Source organism: Lathamus discolor, chromosome 4, assembly GCF_037157495.1.
Source record: "Lathamus discolor isolate bLatDis1 chromosome 4, bLatDis1.hap1, whole genome shotgun sequence".
Taxonomy (NCBI): Eukaryota; Metazoa; Chordata; class Aves; order Psittaciformes; family Psittacidae; genus Lathamus; species Lathamus discolor.
The window spans coordinates 53,034,207-53,043,437 of NC_088887.1; positions in this window are offsets into that span (position 1 = coordinate 53,034,207).

The following is a 9,231-nucleotide window of genomic DNA, read 5'->3' on the forward strand; positions in this document are numbered from 1 at the left end:
AGGATTTTGAGTTCCCACTGATCAGAGAAAGCAAATATTGTTTAGATGTATTAAGACATAACATTAGGTACTAAACCAGTTTGTCATTATTCTATATAACTGGTTTTGACATTGGTTTTATTTTATGCACTCGAAAGTTTGTCTGCACATTATTTCTGATTTAAATAATTGATTAAGAGTCAGGTTCAAGTACTGAAAAAATTGAGGTGAGAGCCAAGAGGATGTTGCCAAAGTCAAAAACTGGGGACTTCACACACAACCTATCTTTACTTCTTAGTTTGTGTGTACTTCCACTTAAAAACATCAGCTGATTTGTATGCTTTTTCCCTATTTAAAGAGATCTCTTTATACAAATTTTGCTTATTATTGACATAAGTAAAATCATTGCTTTCATTTTCTTGCCCAGCATTTTCCTATCTGTCATATCTAAGGTTAGAAATGGGATAGTGCTCGTCTGTATTTCAACCTTCATGTGTCTTTGAAGGAAAACTATTAATTAGAAATCAATAAACAAGCAGAGTATTGCTTTGTATTTGCTGTGAGGGAAGTTAAATTCCATCTCATTGAAAAGCTTGGCTACATTTTAAATAGAAACAGAACACAGATTTAGCAATTACTGATGCAGTGGGTTATTCCTTTCTGGAGGACTGTTCTTTTTTATAATCTTTTTGCCACAATACACCCAGTCATAGTATTGAAATGTGAAAAATTCAGGACTTTGGTGACTTCTGTTTTTAACTCTTAAGCAGTTGTGCAACCAAGAGGTGCTCTAGTACTTCACATAGGAATTAAGACATTAGCAATAATTTTAAGTTCATTAACTGAACAAAAACATATCAAAAAATCAAAGGAAGAGTGATTTAACAGGAACTGATTTCCTTTGCTAAAAGCATACAACTCGATTTGCTTGCCTGCTTCTTTGCCAAAGAAGACTTGGTGCACAGAGATGAATGTGGGTCAGCCATATGCCCTTGCAGCAAAGAAGGACATGAGATTGGCCAAACATTGCAATGAGTTGCCCAGTGAAGATGTAAACTTTCAATTCTTGCAGATAAGCAAAATCCTACTGTGCAAGAACTTGAGCAACCTGATATAAGCTGGCCCTGCTCTGTAGCAGATGACCTCAGAGGTTCCTCACAAACTATTTTATTCAATTAATCTATATTTATATTTATGCATATTTATATATTTATTTATATCTATGTTACAGTGGTAAAATTTACAGAGGTATTCACTTTAGTGTTTTACATATTAAAATTTAATTTTTTTCTCTACACTATATAACTATTTCAGATTGAAACACTATGGCATCACTAACTCTGATATTTCTAACATAAAAATTAAAAGAGGAAGTTATTGTATCTTTTTTTCTCTTTCCTCTTTATTATTATCCTCTCATGTTCTTATCTAGGCTACTGCCCTGAAGCAATGGCCTGCCTGTCTGCTGGAAGTTAAGGAGCTCAGAAGATTAAGAATTTCTGCTTATATTCTTTTATAATCATAGATAAATGAAATTACTTATCTATTTATCAATGTAGCAAGTCAGCATCTTGAATCTTGTTTTTGAGCAGAAAGCAAACTAAAGAGAGAGGAAGGGTGGAAAGAAAGATGACTGCATTCTGCTTACTTCTTACTGTCATTGCTTATACCATGCACTACTCATGCAAATCTTATGTTCTTTCATTCAGATACTTTTTTCTGTTGAACATAAGGGCTTCATTAAGATGAAAACGGTTGCATACATGCAAAACAGAGCACACAGCTATGTCATCTATATATTTTGTCCTATTATATTTATAGACTCTCAGTCATTCACAAGCTTGGGGACAGAAATGGTAACAAAGGGATAAATTACTCTGGAGGATATGGAAGTGTTACAGGAAAATACGGTAATTAAGAGGTTCACCACACTGATAGTGCTGCCACAACACAAGACAGAGGGATAAGTTTGTTCCTATACAAGAGTTTATAGACATAATATAAAGCATAATATGAAATCACATTTAAGTCAACAATGCTAAGGGGAAAAAACAGAGAGGTGGTTGTGATTAAAAAGAATAATGTTATATTACTAGATTAAACAACATTTTAAAAATTACTGTATATTGCTTTTACAGCTCCACACCTTGTAAACACATAGATAGAATTTAACAAAGAAATTGAAATACTAATTTCTTTGGTTTGCCAGGACAGACTGGAGCACAGAGGAAAAGAGTGCCACCTCCTGTCTCAACTGCCACCACACGGCCCTAGGCACAGCCTCAGGGCGAAGCCTCCCCTCGCCTCTCCACTGAGCTCTTACCAGGTGCTCATAGGTTTAGAATACAAAGAAAATACTGCACATCGACTAATCCTAGTACTGGCTATAAGAATGTGAAGGTTTAACATTCCCTTTTAGCATGAAAGATGATCACCCAGTTTCACACATACATAGATCTGCTACCCTAGGTAAGTTGGCTGTAGCAACTGTAGCCTTATGTTTGTTGTTAAAAAAAAAAATTAGTATGTTTTTATTCAAAAGAGAGCCTTATATGAACACGGTTACCTTATTTCAACATGTATGTCACTGTGTTAAAAATTTGAGATAATGTTTTAAAATTTAGTTGAGCTGTGCAAAATTCCTATAAATTTTAATATAAAGGTAATTTATCACATTTTTAGAATGTTAAGTAATCTATTACAGAGAATGTATAAAAGCAGCTCCACTGCAAAAAGGTATGATTAAATGACTGCATTTTGCAAATAATGATAGCAAAAATCTCTATTTTGCCATGTAAACTAAAGTGCTCCTTTATGGCAGTGGTTCCACAGGCAGTGTACTTCAGAGAAGGTGAATAGGAAAGATTAAATCATCTCTTTTTAGTGACTCAGCTTTATTCAGCCCAGCAGGTACAGTCACAGTATCCTTCAAAGTGTTTTATTGCTCTAAGCATGCACTAAGCCAGATCCTAGTTTTCCAGTTAACTACACTATGACCATTAATGCATATCTAATTTGCACATGAATTATTCAGCTCCCATTACTTTGGGCATTATTAAAAACCTTTAGCAAGTCAGATAAGTGGATAAGAGAAGATAAATACATTTGCCACTCTAAATGCACCCCATTTGCAACAGTGTAATTACATTGCTAGGGGAGAGATGGGAGTATTTGCTGATGACTTGCACTATAAAAACCTTATAAAAATATGTGAGGACAAATCATCACTAGAGTCACATTTAAGGTCAGCCTTGACAATCACCTGTGTTTGTCGCTCCGTCAGAGCTTGACTATACTGTAAAGCTTGTTCCACAATCAAACCCTTCAAGAAACCTACTCCTTGAAAATCTATGGTTTCAAGCAAAGGCAGCAGAAATTGAATTAGTGAAGAGATGAAAGATAGCAGAAATTATGATTAATGGCATGAACCCTATGGGCTATTGAAGATTTTGTTTGAAGGACCTGCTGGATATGGAGAAACTCTGAACAGGGTTATGGCTTTGAGCACCAACCTTCAGAAAGATTCTATCTGTCCTGCACTGAAGAGAAACTTAGGGGTGAGCAGGAGAGACATTAGGGCATCTATGGAACGGAGGTGAGCTTGGCTTTTGATCTGAGTTCAACCTCCATAAGCAGACCCACAGAGCATGATTCAGCCACGGTGTGGTGGAAGTGGCATACTGTCAAAGAGCTAGAAGATCTTGCCAGCTCACAGGAGACTGCTTTTGAACAGAAATTGTTCATATAGTGAATTTATACAATAATTCTTGAGTGATCATGGAGCTTGTGGTTTTTTGCATCATAGCTGCTGCAGTCCAACAAAACATTTAGCCACTTACTTAAGTAAGCTGTAACTTAAATGTTTAACTTAAACACTTTTTGCTATTTCTGTTGACATGTTCTTAAATGCTTTGCAAAGTTACTGTTCTCTGGAACTCTGCCACCAGCATTGCATATGACTGCCTTTAGCAAAAATACATTTTAATGGGAAATTCCAAACTGTGCTGGCAACTGTGCTGGCAAATCTTGTGTGGTATATAGGGAAGCTTATGAACTGCACAAATGTGGCTATAGGTAAGCTGCAAAAACTTAAAAGGATTACCCTATTTATTTCACTCTAGTAATGAATAATTGGAAGGAGTCAGCCCAGGAGAACTGAAGTTCTTTACAATATAATTCAAACAAGTAGAGACTATTTTGGCAGTAGTGTTTGGAAAAGTGTACTGCCATTTGGCTGCATTTATTCTTATTAAGTGGCAGGGAATGGTAAAACATATCCAAACACTTCTTTATGGAAGTGCCTTTCTCAGTACTAAGTGCTAACATTTCTTTAGCTGTATGGTAACTACTAAAACAGCATAGTATTCCATCTATTCCATTAGCAGGTAGCAGAAATATTACCCACTATTGCAAATAGAGGTATTTATTCTCCACTATGTATAAACGAAATTCATATATTCATCACAGTTGTAGGAATTGCATTTTAATGCTGCAGTCCAGTACCAGTCACAGGAGAAAGGCTAGTAGGGAATACTTAGGTTCTTGAATATTAAAGTGAGATTCGTCTCATCTAATTTCAGCCTTTTTCTTCCGCTTCTTTCTTACTTAGGTTTTCTTTATTTACTAGAATGGAAGATAAACACCTCCAGATGTTAAGCCATTAGAGAGAACCAAGTGCAGAAAAATCAATTCAACACTAGATGCTTGATAATAAAGAAGTTTTACTGAACATTTAAGTCTTGTGTTTTGGACCTTGTTTGTCTTGATGGTCCTGATAATTACTTGTCAACTCAGCTTTCCTTTGCATTGTAGTTCTTCCCTTCCCTATTAATCAGAACTGATCTACCCCACAACTTTTGCTAAAAGGAAATTACGAGACAAAGTCTGATCTTTCTTGTGGATATTGCCAGGTTTTTCATCTTTTATAACTGTCATGACATACGCCAATTCAGAGCTGGTTCTATTATGACTTAACAAATCATGTCCAATTCATTTAGCCTTTACATTCCTCTCTCTTGTAAAAAAAAAAAAAAAATATATATATATATATATGTCTCAGTAATTAGTACTTGTCTGGCAGCTTTAAGGTAGGTTAAAATGAAGCTGCCATTTTAATTATGACTTCCTTTTGACAATGTAATAGGAACTAATTATTACGGACTAGATAGGCTAAGATGTATATGAAAAAATGCGAAGGGTCATTAATAATCCTTTCCAGGTCCCATTTATTCTAGGAACCTCTGCAATATCATACATCTGCTGTAATGTGCTGGCTCACCTCCTGCATCTGCCAATAGCAAGGATGATATCAAGTCCTCACTTATTTCCGTGCCTGACCTAAATTAGGAGCAAAGCTCAGGACTCAGATCATGCCAACAGTTTTCCAGAGGCACAGGTCATGTGCAGGTTCACTTCTGAAAATAGGGCTGGAGAGCTTCAATGGGAGTTTTGGAAGTGTTAGAGTACATTCACAAGGTCTTTGTGATGTGGTGTACATTTTATCCTTGGAAAGACCAGGGAGAAAACAGAAGTTCACACATTGTCTTGAACACAGTGCATAGAGATTTTTGTTTGATGACATATATAAGATTTATTATAGGTCTCCCTTGTGACACTGAAGTGGACAATTTCCATCTGCCTACTCCAAGAGTTCCTGAAATGGGAATAGCTGTAGTAAAGAGTCCCCAAAGGCCTTAAAGGTCAGTAAACTTTTACACTCCTTTAAGAGAACTACAGATCGTTTCTCTGTCAGTTGGGCTATGCCACAGAAAAAAAACCACAGCCTCTGTGTGTGTGCAGTTAAATGGCTTCAAACTGTATTTCTTGACATTTTGTTGACTGATAAGAAGATGCACCTAAGAATAAAATGCACATATGGGACATGTATTTGTCATGCCATCCCTGACAAGTGAAATATCCCATTAGACTATAAATACAGAACAGCTGTGGAAACCTAGACAACTTATTATAAGCAAGTATAAGCTGAGCTAGAAAATGAAAAGCAGTTATTTTGGAAATAGAGTCTTAAGGCTTTAAATAACCTCATAGAAAATTTAATGAACTTCTTTATACTCATGTTTCCTTAAAAGAATAAATAGGTTGTTTGATTTCTTTTTTTTTTTTTTTTTTTTTTTTGTGGTATTGCTGCCTTCAAAGTTCATCTTTTTTATTTTTTAATTTAATTAATTGACAGAAAATACAATCAGTAATATTATCATCTTATACTGACATAAGTTCAGATGTGAGATCGGATCATTAGAAAACATTTAAAGTACGCTTGTAAGCAGCATACATGTTGTAACATGATTTTCATGGTTTTAGCCATGTCAAAATACACAGTTTTAAAAAAGTTTGGATAAAACCTGCTATCTGTAAACTTGTGTTAATCAAGAGACTTTTCTAAAGTTTACTAGATTGTATGATTGTTTGTCCTATGCAAAAACAATGGAAGGCATATGTCAAATATTTTATAATCAAGTTACATTGCAGCACACTCTATTAAAACAAGTTTCTTAGAAGAAGGATTTTAGAAGCTTTTATTTTCAAAATACGGGCTTCATATAAAAAATCAGATGGAAGATTCATGTAGTCAACTTAAGTCAACAGAGAGGGATGTATTTCAGGTGCTGAAATCAACATAATTCCTTGGACACATGTTACAGGATAATTTTAGACAACTGGTGGTCTACAGAAAAGCCAAACACTGGAGCAGCAGGAATTCTGCAGGTCAGGAAACAGCGTGGGAAAACCTGCTGGTAATACAGACGGCATCTTTGTTTCAGCAAAAAGAGATCTTAAACAGTCTCTTAAAGTTATCAGTAAATACATAAAATCTTTCAGATGAATTTTCAGTTTAGATAATTAAAAGCACAGATGAGAGATAAATGGTTACTTTAGATCTACCCTTAAGCCATTTATAATTTCCAGTGCTAGTGTTCCAGGATATACAACAGCATCTGGATAGTTAAGACATAAACCATGCTGAAGCATTTTATTAATAGTAACCTGCAATGATAGGTTGTATTCTTAGCAATGTTAGAATTAACTTTAAAATATCACTATAAAAAGTATTTTAAAATGGGCTTCAAAGCTGTATTATGTTATGAGATTCAAAAATGTCAAGTTAATGTCTCATGTCCTTCCTCGTAAAAATTAAAATTAATTAAATACATTTAAAATCAGTAATTATGGTAGCTTGGTCTGCCTAACATGAGTTAAAACAAGTCAGAGATTATGTTAATTACATTAAATACCTGAAATATAACTTTTGTTACAAGCAGAAATATTTCAGAAGCTTGATAGAAAAGCATTGAATAGTCTGCCGTAAGAATGTCCATGGAAATGTGCTAATTATTCATATACTTTTTCAACTTTCCTTTCAATATCCAGACAGCATAAACTTTCCTCTTTGCTCTTCTCTACCTCTACTCACTTGAAAAGCATGTCATCACAATTGAGGCAAACACTGATCATCAAAAGAAAACAGGAGAAATAAAGGAAGACATTCAACTTCTGTTTCACCACAATAGCTATCTTTTATCTTGCATCTTTATTAAGTAGACATCTACAAATTCTCTCCAGATCTGGTGCTTGAACCCAGGAAGCAAGAAGGCCTTTGTCCTTTTCAGTAAGTGAAAGCCTGGATCTCATATGTCCGACTAACATTGAAACACAGCACCACGGTATCTTTACCCAGTAATATGATTAATAGGCAAACCCCGTCTTTTTGACTGTATTTTTTTGATGGCAGGTTTAGTCTGAATCTTTAAAATGACATATATAGTTGACTCAAACTATCCCACAGGGCTGTCTCTATTCTTTCCAGAATTTCACATTTATAAGTTTATGTAAGGTCATCTTTTCCCACAGGCTAAAAATTGCAGCAATGTCACTTTTCCTGCTTAACAAAGCCAGCTCCCCAAAGGGTAAGTGACTACAGGATCCAATTGCTTGCAAATTATTCATAAAAACCCGAGAGAGAGCAAAGAGAAGATGAGATTTAAAAATACCTTGCATTTATCCAGGAATTTAAAGTTTTTAAATGATGTTTTCGGTTGAGAATGATGATGCATATCAGTGTTTTTAGAAAACGTAGACTGGTCAAATGACTGAGCTAACGCTGAAGTCAGTGGAAAAAACACATACATGAGCTAAGGGACCCAAGGTCACAATTAAGTCAGTTGTAGTGACAGCAATCAAGTGTATGTTGATAGAGGACAGTGCTGTGTGCCCAGAAAAGAAAGGTATTCTCCCCATTTCTGGGATCTGCTATTCATTACCCACAAGGGATTGTATGAAGTTCTGATGCAGCTACATTCTCATTCTGCTAACAGCTGCAGAGACTAATTTTCTCTGGCACTTCTTTTTACAGTACAACATCAACCTCCCCCCCCCCCCCCCCCCAATTAGTAGCAGTATACAGTATTTGAAATTTTCCACTACAGTAGGATTGAATCTTTAAGAGTGAAAATGCAATTCATCTTTATGTAAAAAAAATACAAACCCTCCTACCCTGAATACCTGCTGTTTCTTTCAGTTGGATCTATGCTGTCAGGATCACCTTCCTCCTTCTGATTTAAGACAAAGTTAAAAAACCCAGACATAGCCAAAGAAATTTTCCAACAAAATGTCACTTTCTTCTTCTTAACTGCAAAAGTCTAGGGTATTGTTCTGTTTTGTTTTACTTGGTACAACAACATGGTAGCTTTTCAGTTTTAGAGAACATAAAACAGTGCAGTTCCTTATGGTGTAGGAAATCTTGACTTGTACATGATCCATACTTGTAACTCTTAGTTCCTCCTGACCTATTTCTCTTGACTATTGCTGTTTCCTAAAGCAGAATCACATAAAATACTGCTCTGTTCTCTGCTAAAATCTTATTTACAAGCTGTATTTTCTTCCACTAAAACCAAAGAACTCCACGATCACCACCAAAACTCCCCACCAGATCTGCATATGGCAAAGCCCAGTAGGTATGGAGACAGACTGTGTTTTACCTGCATTTTATCTTGTTCTTCAGAATGATGACTCCTTAACTTACACACAGGATCATAGAGTCAAGTATGTTGGAAGAAAAATTATAAACTTCAGTTATTATTAAACAAGAGAAAGCATCATGAAACTCTTAGAAATTGAATCTGCCTATAAACATGTATGATTAGGTGAGCAAACATTCGTACTGACACTCCATCAGGACCACCTTACCTCTCCTGTTTTCAATTATGCCCTTGCTTTACTTTTTAATCCCATTTC